Source organism: Bactrocera neohumeralis, chromosome 4 (genome assembly GCF_024586455.1).
Source record: "Bactrocera neohumeralis isolate Rockhampton chromosome 4, APGP_CSIRO_Bneo_wtdbg2-racon-allhic-juicebox.fasta_v2, whole genome shotgun sequence".
Lineage (NCBI taxonomy): Eukaryota > Metazoa > Arthropoda > Insecta > Diptera > Tephritidae > Bactrocera > Bactrocera neohumeralis.
This window is the reverse complement of record NC_065921.1, coordinates 29,908,091-29,925,997: the sequence shown is the minus strand read 5'-3', so window position 1 is coordinate 29,925,997 and position 17,907 is coordinate 29,908,091. Positions and strand designations below refer to the sequence as shown.

At 38.2% G+C, this 17,907-nt stretch overlaps 1 protein-coding gene across 8 annotated transcripts in view; it reads right to left on the bottom strand.

The window, feature by feature from the left end:
* The window catches only part of LOC126756386 (myocyte-specific enhancer factor 2), a 236,369-nt gene that overhangs the window by 62,300 nt on the left and 156,162 nt on the right, over nucleotides 1-17,907 (bottom strand). The window lies entirely within an intron of this gene.

Here is a 17,907-nt window from a genome sequence, read left to right as displayed (position 1 = left end):
CAATCTGATTTTTTTATTAAAAAATGTTAAAACTATATGTAGTTTTTGGAATATTATTGTTTTATTAAAGTTTTTATTTTTATTATATTAGCTGATTATCTATTTAATACAGTTTTGAAAATTTTAATTTTTTTAATTTTAATTTTTCAGTAATTTTTTTATATGTCTGATTTTCCCCAAACAAACTGACTTTCGAAATACTCAAATTTAATACCACCTTTTGAAAATAATTTTTAAGTCTCGTATACAAAATGAAGTCGAATTGTGGCCAAAATTTTTACTCAAATTTATATAAATTTATTGTTATTTTATAATTTCTATTTTTAATTTCATATTTACTTTTGAATATGCATAAATGGTTAAAGTTTTAAAATGACCATTTTTTGAACTCCATTTTTATATTAATATTTTTTTAATCTTTTAAATATATTGTTTTTTTTAATTATTTTTTTTTAATTATTTTTTTTTTTTTTTTTTAATTTTTTTTTTTTTTTTTTTTTTATTAATATTTTTTGTTAATTTTTTTTTTTTACTTAAAATGTTGTTTTTTTCGTATTACCTGATTTTCTGTTTAATGAGTTTTCTAAAATCATACTTTTTTAAATTTATGTTTTTATTAGTTCTTAAACCAACTGATTTCTTTTTTAATTATATTTTTAAAATTATAATTTTTGGAGCTTTAGCTTTTTATTTTAAACAATCAGAATTAAAAAAAAAAATATTTAACCAAACGGTAGATTTTTACGCGAAATTATATAAATTTATTAATCTTATAATAATTTTGCAAATAAATGGTTACTTAATTAATTCGTTTTTTAATTTTTAATGTAATTTAATTTTACATATTTTTTTTACGTTATTTATAATAATATATATTTCTTGTTATTATCGCCGCATCTATTTCTATTTTTTTTTAATTTAAAAAAATTTTCAATTATCTTTTTATGAAAACAAATTTTATAATTTTGTAATTATTTATTTAGAAATAATTCTAATTTATTTTTTAAGTTTTTAAATTAATTATTATAAATTATTATAAATTAATTAATTTAATTATTTTTAATTAATCAATATTTTTAATTATTATTGATTTATTTAATTATTTAAAATTTATTAATATTAATTAATTTGATTATTTTTAATTAGTTATCATTATTAATTATTTTTAATTTATTTTTTTATTATTTATTTTGGCATAATAAAATATTTTTTACAAAATATTTTTTTTTTAATATACTATTTTATTTTGATCATTATCATTTTTTTCTTTATTTTTATTAGCAGAAAACTCAATTTAAAGTTTTATTAATTTTTTTTTCAAATTTCCATTCACCAACCAAATTTGTTTTTTTGTGTTTTTTTTTCATTTCCAACACAAAAACATTTAATCCATTACATTAGCATTATTTACAAATGTTTAATGTTTATTTTTACTGTTTCAACATTGCCAGCACCAACACCATTGTTATTGTTATTTTTAATTTGCTGCTTTCACTAGCAAAATTATTTATAAATAAAATGCTAATATTAAAATTACGCGTGCCGCCAAATGTTATTTATTTTTATTTAGACTTAGGAGGCCAAACAAAATATCTTTTAAATTATTTTTTTGTCCGCATATAACGCGGCGCAAGAATACTTCACAGCCGACGATTATTTTGGGGTTTCGAGACGCTTTTTTAACGACTAATGCTACTTAAATTAACAGTCAGTCCAATATTGCGGTTTTTATCAGCACGCGATTTGCGAAAATATTAGCGATTAACATACAAAAACAATTAATAAAAAATATATTTATTTATTTATATTTTAATTTAATTATTTTTATTTTGAATATTTTTTCTGCACACCTTCGCTTTTCATTAGCGCCGTGTGTTATTATTATTGTTTTGCTAGCGCCTCACCTTTTGTTCAAATATATATTTATATACATATATATATAAATTAGCGGATATATTTTTAATCAATTTATTTATATATTTACTCGAAAGAATATTTCTTACACGCACCGCGCTATAGAATTAGTGAAACGCGAACGCGCGTCATCGTCAGCTCGACGTAAAGAAAACAATTGCTGGTTGGTTAGAGCAGTGCGTTGCTTTGTACCGAACACTAAAAGCGCGGAGCCTGTATATGTGCCCACCACACTGTGCTAATCTGAGCTGTTCGACGATCCGCTGCGAGTCACTGCGTCTAACGGTCACCGTGCGTAACGTTTTTCGAATGTTGCATCTACAGCGCAAAAGTTTGCCTTTACCCGTCAAGAAGCCGTGGCGGCCGGAAAGAAAAAGGCGAGCACAGCCAGCAAAAAAGACGAGCTACCGAGCGAATGTGCGAGCGAGCGCCGAACCGAGCTAAACGCGCCGCAGCTGGCGCACAGCAGAGCGAGGCGGAGCAGCACATAGTGACAGAGCGCAGCGCGCGCAGAGAAAAACAGATTCCAATGCATGTGTAAAACAGCTGTGTGCGTGTTTGCATGCTTGTATGCGTGCAGCATGTACAGTTAGAATTTCATGTTTGCGCGCGCCTGTGTGGGAGAGTGGGACGCGCGATTAGCAAGCGGCAAACAGACGGTATGACGGAAGTGCCTATCTGCGAGTCGGCATGCCTGTATGCGTGCAGCACATATGGATGCGCGCCGTTTGCATGTGTCTGTGAGTCAGCACAGTTGAGAGCGTACAACGCTATGTGTTGTGTGACTAACACATGCGACGCGTTCAAATTTCGCCGCCACCGCTTGTCATCTTATGTTATTTTACTGCCAACGTTTTTGCTCGCTTTTGCTGAGCGCCTTATCAGCGCATTTGTTGTTACATATTATCTGCTTGATATTAAGGCGCGCGCACACACAAGCAAAGCGCGCCCAGTTCACCTATACGGTGTGAAGTACGAGAAAACAGTAACGTAGGCGTTTTTACGCCGCGTCGCCACTGACGCGCTGGTATTTATAAGTAACTGTGCATACTGAGGCGCGCGCGTGTGTGTGTAAGTGGAGCGCATGCGTCGTTATTGCTTGCCTTTGCGCTCAGAATGAAAGCAAGAGTAAAACCACAGCAAATCATATGTTTTCTAAACACCGCTGGGCAAAACCTACACACATATGAAAAGCGCGCGCACACACACACGCACTCAGAGATTTCTGCAAAGTACAGCAGCAGCAATGAGTACCGCACACCTTTGCAGTTAAGGGGTTGATGCTCCAATACAAGTGTACGCGGCGAAAGAGATATTGTATAAAGCGCGGCGCAGTTATGGCTGCAAGCGCTCAGCAGTGACGCGTCTACCGCGCGCGTTTGAATATGCAGCTGACCGCGTGCGCCGCGCAGCGCCCACATAATTACACCGCAGACAGGCATACATAAACAACAAGGTGTATGTAAGCGTCTCCAACTGCCGGTAGCGCCTCATGACTTTATTTGTTGTTGTTGTTACATTAATTTTGTGCGGACTTTCTTGCCCGCTAGCGCTGTGTGGATACGCTTGGCGGCAGCAACAGTTACTTTCGTTTGTCGCCGCTCACGCTCCCCAGGCAAGGCATGCCCACTAGCTGTTGCCTTTAGAGCCGCCTGGCATTTGCGCGTACAGCTTTTCCACATTCAACGCTGCTAATAAAATCGGCAAATCGTTGTGCAGGAACAAGCCACAAAGCTTCGCACTGCAGCACTTGTAAGCACAGTCGGTGCTGGCGTCTAAAAACAGCTGAGCGTTTGGGTCGTTGTGTTGGCGTTTGCTACTATTAGCCGCTTTGTTGGTGTTGCTTAAGGATTGTTACTGTTATTCGTTGTTTGGTTGTTGTCTTTGGGTGCTTGTTGTTGCTGTTTGTCGTTAATTTTTACTCGCCTCTAAATTTAGACACTATAACTGCATTTCCTCTGCTATTAAAAGCGAAATCGAATATCCTGCAAAACGCTACTTTGTGCGTTCCACTCGTTCGTAAAAACAACAACAACAAAATCCTTGCTCTCTTGCAACACTTAACAATTACGCCCACGGCGTTTTATTATCACCCACCCAGCGCGGTAGGTCGCCTCGCCCTCCCTTTATCTCTCTCGTTTATGTGAAATTCCGTTACACGCTCTCTGCAATAAAGTGGTGAGCGCACACTCTCGTTTTCCTTTTTAAGCTGCACACAGCTTGTCCTTGTGCGCTCAGCTGTCTTTTCCCCCCACACACATGCCGCCCAACACAACGCCATACATGCCCTGCTCCACAAGTGTTTGTTGTTGTCCATGTGTTCGGCTTCTGCGTGCGTAAGCCATTTTCTTCCATCACCTCTATTCTTGTTTATAATTCAATGTCATTGCGTGCTGCTATACGACCGTATTGTTCCGCCTTTACCACTTCGCCGCCCCCTCACAAAGCTTCCGTTGCCGTTTATTCGATTTCCTGCTATTTTTTTTACCCTCCTCGCATATCAGCTGGTTTCGCCTGTTCATCCGTTTCAGTATCGGCTTTTCCTGTTTATCCTCCACCCTCGTACCATTGTCAATACATACATACATACATACGTACAGCATAATTTCCTCTCCAGCCTACCATTTAAATACATATGTATTATGCGCTCTGTTTGTGTTTGCTCAATTCCTTTTGTGCTTATCTTTCTCACTCCTTTTCGTTTTTGCTTTATTTGCCTATTTTGCTTGTTTTCTCTTTACTTTTTATACCACATTAGAAGTATTATTTCCTTTTTGGCTCCTTTTCATGTGCGTTGACTAGTTCAAGTTCGCTTCGCGTGTCCTCCCAGGCCCGTTATATTTTAATATGTATGTATATATTGTCTATTTTATACTATTTTCATTTCGCTTTGCTTTTGGGACAACTTTTTTTTGGATTGTTATTGCGTAGTTGGGGTTAATATACTATTTGTTGACCTCTTCTTGCGGGTTCGTATACCAAAATAGGAATATTGAAAAGAAAAATCTAAAATAAGGACTATGTTTTAGCAAAAAACACTAGGTAGCTTAATGTGAGAACCAGAGAACCTCATCTGGTGAGAACATATGAAACAATAAACCACAACTCTGGTGTACATATACTGGAAACTTGTTAGGAACTCAAAACTACTGAACATTAAGTTAGCCTCAAACAGCGTAGCCGGCTAAATGAGCGAGGAAAAAGGACGACGCTGTAAAGCCAAACATCAGGCTCGATCGGGAGCGACCCCAAACATCTCTAACTAATTCACGTAGGTGAAATAACCACTTTCGATGAAGACAAGATACAAAAATGTTAGAACGACTCCTCACTGCTATGGCGCTTCAAGGCTTGTGGAAGGGTGCCGCTCTGTAAGTGGTAGACTGTAGTTATATTCCGTCCATTCCGAAGGCGCAGGTTCATATATCGCATACGCTAAACTTAAAATGTCATAATCATGATGTGCCGACGGAATATTGAAGGGTGCTGAATGACACCAAATCCAAAAAGACGATGCTACAAATATGAATGATGGAAACCTTTTTTTTCAATCAAAACTATCGAACTTTGTGAATGAATATCTTTAAAATATCGCATCCTAACTACAAAAGAGTCACAACTCGAAAAATGGCAAATATTCAGTAGACAGAGGAAGCAATTAACACAAAAATAGACCTAAAGGTGATTCAGTTAAGTAAGATATTGATGTCAAGAAAATGTCTTGGGTAGATGAATTGAAAGTTGAAGAGGGAAGCGAGACGCATACGCAGATATAAAATATAGGCTGAAAAGCGTGGGTACGAAGAGCTTCACCAGCTGGCCAACATTGGTAATGCTCGAAAATTCAACGAAAAGATGCGGCAACTAACAGAAGGTTTCAAGACCGGAGCGTACTCTTGTAGAACCCCCAGAGGTGATCTAGTGACTGACGCTGAGAGCATACTAAAATTATGGAGGGAACACTTCTCCAGCCTGCTGAATAGCAGTGAAAGCATAACGCCAGGAGATGGCGAACCCGATTCCCTAATCGATGACGATGGAGCAGACGTTCTATTGCTCGATCATGAAGAAGTTCGAATAGCAATTATCAGTCTGAAGAACAAAAAAGCGTATGGATTGACGGCCGAGTTATTCAAACACGGCGGCGTAGAACTGATAAGGAATATGCATCAGCTTCTTTATAAAAAATAAAACCTCGAAATAGAAATAAAATATCACCTTCAAATAGTCAACAACTTTTATACTGCCAATTGATTACTCCTTTAAGCAAAAACAAAAATTACTTACGAAGCGTTTCAATTACATATTGACATATACATACATATACATATATGTATATACATACATAAATCTGTATTTATTAGCAGGGGGTCATTCAATAGGTCCTTAATGGAGTTGGTAAATTAATAAAATAAAAACAAAAAAAATCTGAAAAAAATGTGCTTGTACCTACGCTGAGCTCGGCCTTCAAGCAACAGTATAACTCCGTAAATTACTTGCCTCATGCAGATGAGAAAAATGTAGACAACATACCCTATATACATACATACATATAAAACATGTAAGTATGCACATATGTACGTAAGTATACATAGCTAATTGACTTGTGTGTATGCGGTACATGTGTGTGACTACTTCAGATCTATTGGTAAGCAGAAGTTCAAGAGTACTGGATGTGTGCACATACTTATAACAACAACAGCAACAGTAGCTTGAAATTATAGTAAAACATTAACCTGCCAATCTATATCTACATATGTATGTATGTATGTATGTATGTACATATGTATGTATGTGTGTGTGTACTTTTACTCCAAATCCTGCGAAGCCTGCTGGTCTGTTGTAAAGCCAAAATTAGTCTGAATTTAATGTAAACAAGTTTGTCGAACTTTCCATTGTAATAAAATTTTAACATCACGAAATTTCGGGATTCACAGACATTTTGAAAAATAAAAATAAATAAATATATAAATAAAATAGCCCGAAATACGATGCAAACATAAATAATTCCGAAACTTTAAATACAAAATCCCGAAATTTCGGGATTCCTACATCTTTTTGTTAAATGCATGTATATAAATAAAATAATCCAAAACGCGACGATAAATAGTCCCGAAACTTTAAATTTCCAAATCCCGAAATTTCGGGACTTGCCTACATGCAAGCGTGTTATCAATGCCAAATTGTAAACGTTTAGATAATTGAAAAATGACGAAATTTGAAAACATAAAATTTGTAATCCCGAAATAACGGTATTCATAGACTTTTCGGAATATGTTAATCAAATTTACATGTAAATAATGCAACCCAAAATACAGCGAAAACATGAGTTATTCCAAAACTACATATATGTATATTTCAAAATCCCGAAATTTCGGAACTCAACTAATTTAAAACATATTAAACTTGTTGAGAGTGCTAAATCGTAAAAATGTGGATAATTTAAAAATGACGAAATTCGATACTTAAAATTTGTAATATCGCAATTTCGGGATTCACGAATTCACCGCCAATATGAAAGCAACAGCAGAATACAAATTGTAGTACAATTTCCCACCTCCATATCGACTAACAGTAAATCAACACCGCAGTTGCATGCATTTAGTTGTCTGCAATAGGCACTGGGACATGCACGGATGCTTGTTTGTAGATCTGCATGTGTGGCTGCGTGTGTATGTGTGTGTTAAATGCAATGCAGTATCTATGCTCTTGCATCCGGCTGGAAAGATGCACATGTATGGCAAGAACAAGAGCCACACGAGCAGTTCACTTCTTTGTAATAAGAATAATATACATACATATGTTAATGACAACAACAACAAAGACGATGAATAAAATTTGGCGAAAAAGTTTGGCAACAATACTTAAATCTGAGGTACGCACATATGAACATTTTTTACTGATTTTTTCGATTCACAAGCTCATAAAAATTAATCGATTAAAATCATCAATGAAAAAATCTGTTATCCATGAAGAAAACTTTAGATGTCTGTTGGAAAAAATTATCCGAGCACATAAGGGAAAACTATGCTTAAATTTCTTTACTGTAATGAAAAATTCTATTTGCAAATATATCGATAAAAGTATCGATTAATCGAAAATATGTAGATATATTGAGCAGAACGCAGACTTTTTATTCATAAAAATAACAAATTTTGAGGATTTTTCATGGTACCCAAGATATTATCGATTTTAGTTTTCAATATGAAAATCGATAGAACACATTTTAAAAATATAACGATGAAGTGTAATCGGAATTAGTTATTGTGGTTATAAATGAAAAAAAAATAACGAGATATGAAAAATCAGAATGTACTTTTAACAATTAAAGAAAATCGAAACAAGAAAAAACGTTAACGATTATAGTTTTCATAAATATAAAATCGATAGAACACATTTTAAAATATATAACGATAAAGAATCATTCGGTTTGTATGGCAGCTGTATGTTATAGTGGTCGAGGGGCTGACAGACGGACAGACAGACGGAGATTTCGACTAAAACACTGATAAATATATATCTTAAAGGGTCTCCGACGCTACTTTCTGGGTGTTACAAACTCCGTGGCAAACTTAATATACCTAATTCAGGGTATAAAAAATATATGGACCTGAATATAACGATTACACTCAATCGATTATTACCGAATTATTTAATTTCGATTTTGTCAAAACTGTTATTTTAAAACCATTTACTGTGTTCTATAATGGAGAATAAAACAACCTGAAATTACGGTAAAAATTATTGACCTGATTTCAGACAAATTATCGATTTACAATTTCCAGCATTCCCGAAAAGCACTCTCAGGGAATACACATTTTTTTTTGATAATTTATTCTAAGTACATTCTGTTAATTTTGTTCGAGAAATTGAATAAGCACTTTACGATTAAAACAACATTCGATAAGTTTAATTAACGTTTAGAAATCGATTAATCATTGATAAATGTTAACAAAATCTAAATAATTGCTACCCTCGTATATATCTACTCAGCAAAAAATCTGTTAAAGTTGTACTTTTCATGAATACTAATTAATTTTTATTTTTTGAAAAAAAAAACATCGAAACAAACTCAATTTAATTATTTCATCAGATCACTCCTTACATATGTATAAAAACACGATTAAAATGATATTTAAAATTTATAAAATAAAATTATAGTCTCTAAAGAAAATATAACAGTTATTTATCGATAAAAAAATATATTCGATAACAAGTCCATTGTAATCTATATTGTTAAAGATTTTTCGAGAAACAATAAAGAAAATTTTTTTTTTTTGCGATAAAGTACGAATGATTCTCCAATCAAGACAACGTTTCAATCGCTCTCTTCGCGACAATGAACTTTCCACCAAATGAACTTAAACGCGTTGATACTTTCCGAAATTGCTTTTGGACAAGGGGTAAAACATCTGTGGATAGATTTTTGGATCAGTAGTGTTAAAAAAGTGTTAGCCGAAGGAGGGAAAGAAAGAAAATTCCTTTCCACAAAAATTTTATTACAATATTTCAAGCTTTTCGCGACATGCTTTCCGGTAATGGGAGATTTTTTGCGCATATCAATACATTGATTGCGCTTACTGGATGTTGCACGTAGCAGATGCAACGAAATTGAATGCCAGTAAGGCACGGTGAACACATGCGCGCTAAACGGACCCATACATGCAGTTGCAGGCGCTGAAAGACTCGGTACATAATTTCAGCCAAGCAATCAGCCCGTAGGCAAAGCGCAACCGTGCAACACATGCTGCACCGGCGTGCAACGGATGGCCGGCTCCAGTAGCCGCTGCGACAAATGCGCCAATGCAATGTACATACATACATATGTATGTATTTATGTGTGTGAATGTAATGTGCAACGCATATTGCACACATGTGTGTCACATTCGCGCCTTAAGTGGCGCTGTTATTGTTGTTGTTGTTGCTGTGGCGTGTAACACATGCATATCATTTGCAGTTTGATTGCTGCGTAGTCTTTGCTTTTGTTGTTGTTCTTTTTTTTTGGCAAAAAACTCAACTCAACATTTGCACATGCGTGAGTGATGTAAGCTGCCAGCAGAGCGTTGCATGCAACTTCTTGGCGGTTTAAAGGAATCCGCATAAGAAAGGACCAAAGCAAGGAATGCGCCACGAGGAGGCACTGGCAAGCAAGGCGAGAGTAATTAAAGACAATGGCATAAAAACAAAACACAAAACAGCGTAAGAAAATAACAAAAACAATAAGACGACGCATTCGTTGGTCTCGCTCAAGGCAGCGTCTTACGCCGACGCCGTAACAACAGCCCTCACGCGGAGCTAACATTGACTTTTGCGATTTACGCACATATGCTTGCGGTTTCCCGTGCATTTACCATATATGTACACCTACACACATACAAACACATGTATACATACATTCCCACAGCCATGACTGTGCTTCATTTACCGCACATAAACTGCTCCAGTTGCTGCAAGTAATGACCGCAACAGCTCGCACTTCCTCCAAATGCGTAAGAAATGGACGCCAGCGTGTGATGATACCCAGTGGCTGCCGGAGAATTTCGTACGCGGAAATCTACGGTTTTGCTTGAAACTTTCAAAATGACGCTTCATTTGTTCCCGGAACCCAGAAAACCATTACGAAGTATAAGTAAGTCTCGTTAGCAGCGTGGAACATGGCTGGTCTTAAGCGTCGTCCGCAATGTGGTCGGTAGCTTGTCGATAGTGACTCTGTGGTTGCTTGCAGCAATTAATAATAAATGATGAATTGAGGAGATTGAATTGAAAGCAATATTTTAAAACAAAAACAATAAATCGTGGTCTCAAAAACAAGAAACCGAAGCGCCGATGTTATAACATCCTTCCCTGTATAGCAGCTAAATGCTAAAGCGACTCGAACTTATCACTTATGTTCACAAAGGTCCAGACTTCTGAACAATTCCAGGAGCTTGCTGGGCGCGATGAAGGTGAAAAAAATCCTGTCCACGTAGTTGGATTCAGGGGCCGGATTCTACAAATTGCTGGGCAATCTAGAATCATGTGTTCTGGAGTTTCCGGTTCCATGTCGCTGACAACATAAGCTGAGATCGTTAGTTTGGTAAGCGGTCCAGCAATGCCTGCTCCAACGCCTTGCGGTGTTTTCGAGCCGTCAGTGTTCCACCGGATAGTTCTGCCACACAGTCGAGTGTGGAATCACTCCACTCCGCCTGATGGTATACAGCCATCTGATGATATCTGGCTTGTAGCCCCAGGATCTACCGGCTAGACGTCTGCATATCATGAGTGCTTTGATGACTCTGGACAGAGTTAATCCATATGTATATTTCATCGTAAAGTTGAGTCCATAAGAGGGACTAGGAGTTTGGCCTCTTTAAACACCTCCAATCCCCAGCCACCGAGTGTTAGGAGCCTCAAGCCCGGAAGAGATCTTCGCCTTGTGAAAGGGACGAGGGTTGTTTTTGATAAGTTGCTATCCCTACCGTATTACACCATCCCTTAGTTAGACTTAAGCCCCTTAAGACAGAAAGTATGCTCAAATTTACCTCGTGCCATTATGACAATGTCATCGGCGTACACCTGGTACCGAATTCCATTGTTTGTAGAATTTGGTATTTGTACGGAGAGAGGAGACTTTACTTCTCAATTGCCTGCTCGGTCCGAAGTAGCACCTGTTGGCAAGAGTGACTAATTTAAGGTCACTTTGATGGTAAACAAGTGAAATCCCAATTCCTACAACAGCCGGTTCTACGATACCGGAATTATCCGGTCAGAGGCAGTTTTTTCGAGGATCTGACACTGTTTAGATAGGTAAGTAATGAGTAAGAAAAGTGCAGTTGGTGTTTTCCCCATAAAACATAAAAATTGATAGGTTCAAGCTCAGTAAGTCACCCGAAAGGGTCACTTCGTTTCAATATTAAGATTTTTCAAATAACTGAATTGCATTGGACATACTATATAATAGAGGTTGCACACAACAATGTACTTTCCTGGGTTCGAGAGTGCTACTTCGAGAAAAGCCTATTATTTCATAGTTTGAATCCTACATAATAACACCTAAAATTTTTATATTGTTTCTAAAAGAAGAGATCCACATATAAGATAAGTTAGAAATAGAGCTTCAAGATCATTTGGCGACTGGCAGTTCTATGTACACTCGATTAGAGCCGTTTTATCCTCACAAATACACTTGTGTTTGTTTTCGGCCCTAGTCGGCTCCACTGTCTTATCTTCTATGGTTTAGGACAACTGTTTTTATAGATTATGGTAACTCTCCCTTTACAACAACACCTTCAAACACAAAAACAAAAATCGACGAAAACTTTTGAGAAACGGTCACTTGGAAATTGGCTTACTAATTCATATATAAAATAACTAAGCTTCAACGAACTTTGTCAGTTACATTAATACAACCACAACGTAAGTCATTCAACCACTTCCGGTTACTTAATCACTCGGAGCGCCTAACATAAGTCTATGAGTAATCGATTACGTAATTAACTAATAATGTAATTATTACAGAAACATTGAAATTAGTTATTCTACGGACAAATTTTTCAACGTTGTCAAAAGCAACTTTCGACTTTCACCTCACACACCTTAAACTAATCCAAAATAGGATTTCTAGTACAAAAATAGTACAGCAAGGGTAAGTATTGACAACATTTGTGAACATAATCCAACAAAAGTGATGAGGAAACTTCACTTTAAGCTTTGGACGGGGCAGCAAGCATAAATATAGTCCCAAAACTCGAGAAGTCCACAACATTTGTGGACATAACCTCACAAAAATGATGAGGAGACTTCATTTTAGGATTTTGAGAAGAGTTGGGATAAATATAGTACTAAAATCTGCAAAATCCTTAACAACATTTGGGGACATAACCTCACAAAAATGATGAGGAAACTTCATTTGCTTGACGAAGCTGCTCTAGTCAGCACGCCAGCTCGGGACCTTATCCAATTTTCTAAAGTTCTTAAGCACACTTTCGAGACCCGCTGCAACTTGCTAGGAAACTGACGCTACCAGATGCCATAGACTCCTTACTTTTCACTTCTTACTTGCAAGTCAGCGCTTAGAAATGCAAAACACCGTTAAATAAGCGTGGTAAACAACATAAATGTATAAATACCTAGCAACAAGCAATAATGAAAACCGTAAAACAAAATCAAAAACATTTTATTAACTGCCTGCCGCTCCGATTGTATGTAGTTGAGTCAAGTTCGGCGCGTTTTAGCTCCTTGCCAACGCATAAGCAGGGGTTACCAAAGAAAGAAACCGAAAGAAAAAAGAGAAAAGTTATCACTTTAAGCCATCTTCTGGCACGTGGGGGCAACTTGTGCCCAGTTCCGCACCACCTTCCGCACGGCGCATGCAACACTTCTTGCTTGGGTTCTGCCAGCGTTTATTTATTCGTTTGGTTTCTATCGCCTTGCTTCGCTGGTAATCAAATCAATTTTATGCCGCACTCACAGCCTCACATATAGTATATACACACGCACTCGGATACATAACTGTATACACACACACACATAGTAGCAAATGCACACACACGCCGAGCGGAAAAGCAAGCGAGGAAGCGCCGCTTCATGTTCGGTAATGTAGAAGTTCGGGAAAATCAACAGATACTGATACCTGGCACACAGCTACACGCACATGTAGCTATGTATTTATGCTGAGGAGAAAAAAAGGACAGCCAAGTAGCTAAGAAAAACCCCTAGGCGTGTGCGTGTGTGCGTGTAATGATTTGATTTCATACAAATTGAATAACGAGCACAACAAAGCCTACGCAATATCCGCAAGACAGCTGCTTTGGAGTTGTCGCACTTATAACGGTAGTCAGCAGAACTTTTTATGAAGCCGCAGCAATGCACTGAGAGAAATTCTTTTGACATCAAGTGGCCAAAAGTATGGTAAAGTTTGTATGCGAGCAGAAAATGCCACAAGTAGCCAGATTTTTTCTCTTGGAAGAAAAATGGGTTAGCTATCGAGAGTTGAAGAGGAAAGCGAGACAAAACAAGAGAGAGGCCGAATTGCGTGAGTACGAAGAGCTTGACAAGCTGTTTGATAGCGGTAATTCTCGAAAATTCTACGAAAAGTTGCGGCGACTAACAGAAGGTTTCAAGACTGGAGCATACGCTTGTAGAACCGCCAAAGGTAATCTGGACTGATGTCCAAAGCATACTAAAATTATGGAGGGAACACTTGTTCAGCCTGCTGATTAGCAGTGAAAGCATAACACCAGGAGTTGGTGAACCCGATTACCCAATCGATGAGGATGGAGCGGACGTTCCATTGCCCAACCAAGAAGAAGTTCGAATAGCAATTATCCGTCTGAAGAACAAAAAAGCGGCGGGGGCGGATGGATTGCCGTCCGAGCGAAGAACTGATAAGGTGCATGCATTAGCTTCTTTGTAGAATCTGGTCGGACGAAAGCATACCCGACGATTGGAATTTTAATGCACTCGGCCGAATCTACAAAAAGAGAGTCCTCACAAATTGCGCCAACTACCGTTGGATAAGCCTCCTCAACATGGCATATAGGATTCTCTCGAACATATTCTGTGAAAGATTAAAGCGCAGCGTCAACAAACTGATTGGACCTTATCAGTGTGGCTTTAGCCCTGGAAAATCAACAACTGACCACATAGACACCATCCGCCAAATCTTGGAAAAGACCCAAGAAAAGAAGATTGACACACACCACCTCTTCGAAGCGAAGCAAATGGCTCTGGTAGTGAACGAGGGCAAGACGAAATATATCCACTCATCAAACAAACAGTCGTCGCACTCACGATTTGGCTCCCACGTTACTGTGTTGACAGTCATAACTTCGAAGTCGTAGATAATTTCGTCTATCTTGGAACCAACATTAACAGCAACAACAATGTCAGCCTCGAAATTTTCTTCGGACTGAGCAGTCAATTGAGATGTAAAGCCCTCTCTCGACGAACAAAGACCAGCTCTTCTTCTATAAGTCATTCATCATCCCCATCCCGCTATATGGTGCAGATGCATGGACGATGACAACATCTGATGAGTCGACGTTACGAGTTTTTGAGAGCAAGGTTCTGCGGATGATTTATGGTCCTTTCCGCATAGGCAACGGCGAATACCGCAGTCAAATTACGAGGCAGCGGCTACGTTGGCTAGGTCATGTCGTCCGTATGGATCAAACCACTTCAGCTTTGAAAGTATTCGACGCAGTTCCCGCCGCGAAAAGAAGAGTAAGACCTCCACTACATTGAAAAGACCAGATGGAGGAGGACCCATCTATACTTGAAAGCTCCAATTGGCGGCAAACTGCAAAAAGGAAGGACGACTTTCACGACTATAACCGCATAAAATGAATAAGAAGCAAATTAATCCAGAGCCCGGCGAACTTTTCATTCAAAAAAGGAACTACAAGTATATGTATATAATGAATGGCGGGGTACTTTAAAATTTGATATTTATTCCTCATTCTGGTAAATGGAGTGAATTGGATCTTATAGAACAATACTCGTAAAGGCATATTAAAGGAAGAGAAAGGGCTTCAACTTTAGGCTTGGGCTGTACATATTACGTATACTGGATCTCCTTCAGAATGAAAAACAAAAAAACCAAAAGAACAAGAAACAAATGGGCTTAGTTCTGAAGTTCATAGTTCATGACAATTTGAAGCACTAAGCGAAGTTCTATTACTCTCCGCTTGCCCTTTCTTATGCAGCCATTATGGACCCATCCAATTTTTATTTCTTATTTATTACCAAATTTGGTGATTCGAGCAACCGTGGATCGTTTTCGCACCACATTTTATTTCTAGTGGATAATGCACAGCTTCAAAGACGCCATCCTCTGCTGCTGCGTATCGCATGAAGAGCCGATTGAGTTCATCCCCCATCGTGCGCAACAATTGGAGCTGTGCCCAGCCACTTTATGTAAGATTTTGCGGAGGATATTGATTTGCGCTGAAGAAAACTCAAGTCTTGCAAGAACTGATGTCAAGCGACCAACAAGCGCGTCGCACGTTCGGTGAATAGGCCCAAAATGAGTTGTTGAACGATACCGAATTTCATAAAAAAATGGTGTTCACCGACGAAGCGCATCGGTCATAATACTATAGCCAAGGAGAACGCTATAGAAAGAACCATGGTTAATAACTTTTACGTGCTTCAATTGGAGGATCCGTCGCGAGATTCATCGCTTGTTAAAAGTCCCCAAAACACTAAGATAAAATTTGAAATAGAGCTAATCTCCGAAGTCATGTGTCTCCGAAAAATATTAAGAATAAAATACAAAAAATATTAATTCAAGTGTATCAATTATTCAAAACACAAAAACCAATACAGGTAGTGGAAAAACTTTTAGACCTATCCACCGCTATACTAAATTTTTATGGGTAGAACGGCCGAAATGACAGCGCAGCGTGTGGTAAGGCTAACAACGAAAGCATTTTTACGTTTGATTGAAATTGAAAAGGGCAAATGCACAGAAGACCTAATGGAAGTGGCTGTCCGTGGGCGGACGAGAAAGAAGCTGAAGGAAGGAAGCGCTGAGAGAGGGATACATTGCGACAGTTTCGATTTTTGGCGGCCACAAGCAAATGCGACGTCACAAGTAGACAGTCGGGAAAGTAAAATGACTGTGTTGAAATGAAATGTGGCAGCGCTGCCAGAAAGTCGTTTAGCTTGGTCGGCGAGGCTATCGTGGATACACGGGCTTATTATTATACATATGTACATTTTTCCGCAAACTTTTCACTCCAACGGAAAGTATAACCTCGAGTTGTTGTTGCCTTTTTGCACGATTAACTTTGTCGGTAATGTCAACCGCAAACCGCATCAATACCGCCAGGAAGCGTTCGACATAATTACGACATCCTGTCGGCCTGTCACTTTGTCGCACTGCTACAAAAACAACAGGCTGCCGCAGAGTCTTCCAGTCGATACAGCCAAAATTAGTTGAAAATTGTTGTCGTGTGTCTCATAGTGGGCCGCAGGGCGTGCGCTCAGGTGTCCGGACATCGCTGACACACGCCGCCAAACGAAAAGATTGATGGGAAATTCATGAATTACTCGCCGTTAATGGCAGATTAATTTGAAATTGAGTAAATGAAGTGCATTTGTGTGGTAAATAATGCTCCAAACGACTGCGAGTACGGGGGAATTAGTGAGTGCCCCGCGGCAGGAATGAGACACTGCTCAAGGGCAATTAAGTGGCAAGAGAAATGTGTAAAATTAGAAGGGAAATATTTAAATTTAAACTTGTTCTGTTCAGATTCTACAACTTTGCCATATTGGCTCCACTTCTGGCGAAAAAATTTAAGAAACTCTTGAAAGATTAGTAGATTTAGACTCAATCTCCTAACTTGCATGCCTATGAGATGATGAGTTAAGAAATATGAACAAAAAAAAAACTGAAAGTCACTAGTTACTACGATCAGTGAAGGCAAAACTTTGAGTTCGGATGGATGGAAATCGAGCTCTAGTGAAAGCTTCGACTCATAAGGTGTCTTCTTCTGTGCTGTCTCTTAATTTGCTGAACTATGTCAATGCCGTCGTACATCTCGCCCAGCTCATCGTCCATCGACCGCGGTATTTGCCGTTGCCAATTCGCGAAGGACCCACAGAACCTTTCTCTCAAGAACTCTTAACGTCGACTCATTAGACGTTGTCAGCGTCCTTGCCTCCATGCCTCTGCACCATATAGCCGGACGGTAATGATGAGTGACCTTTATAGTTTGGTCTTTGTTCGTCGAGAGAGGACTTTACTTCTCAATTCACTACCAAACCCATTTGCTTCGCTTCCTTATCCATTCTGGAGAAAGCATTACGGTGAGGTTATTGAGGCCAACCGAAGGAAATCCAAAAATAGATGAAGAGTATATTCGAAGCTTCAGCGTTTTCTCAGCAGGAGGTACAAGTGGACCAATAGGTAAGGAGCTGAGAAAACAAAAAACTAAAGCTAGTGTGATCATCTTTATCCAACATAGACGTTCCGCGTACATATGTATGTCTCCGTAAACTTTTTTAACG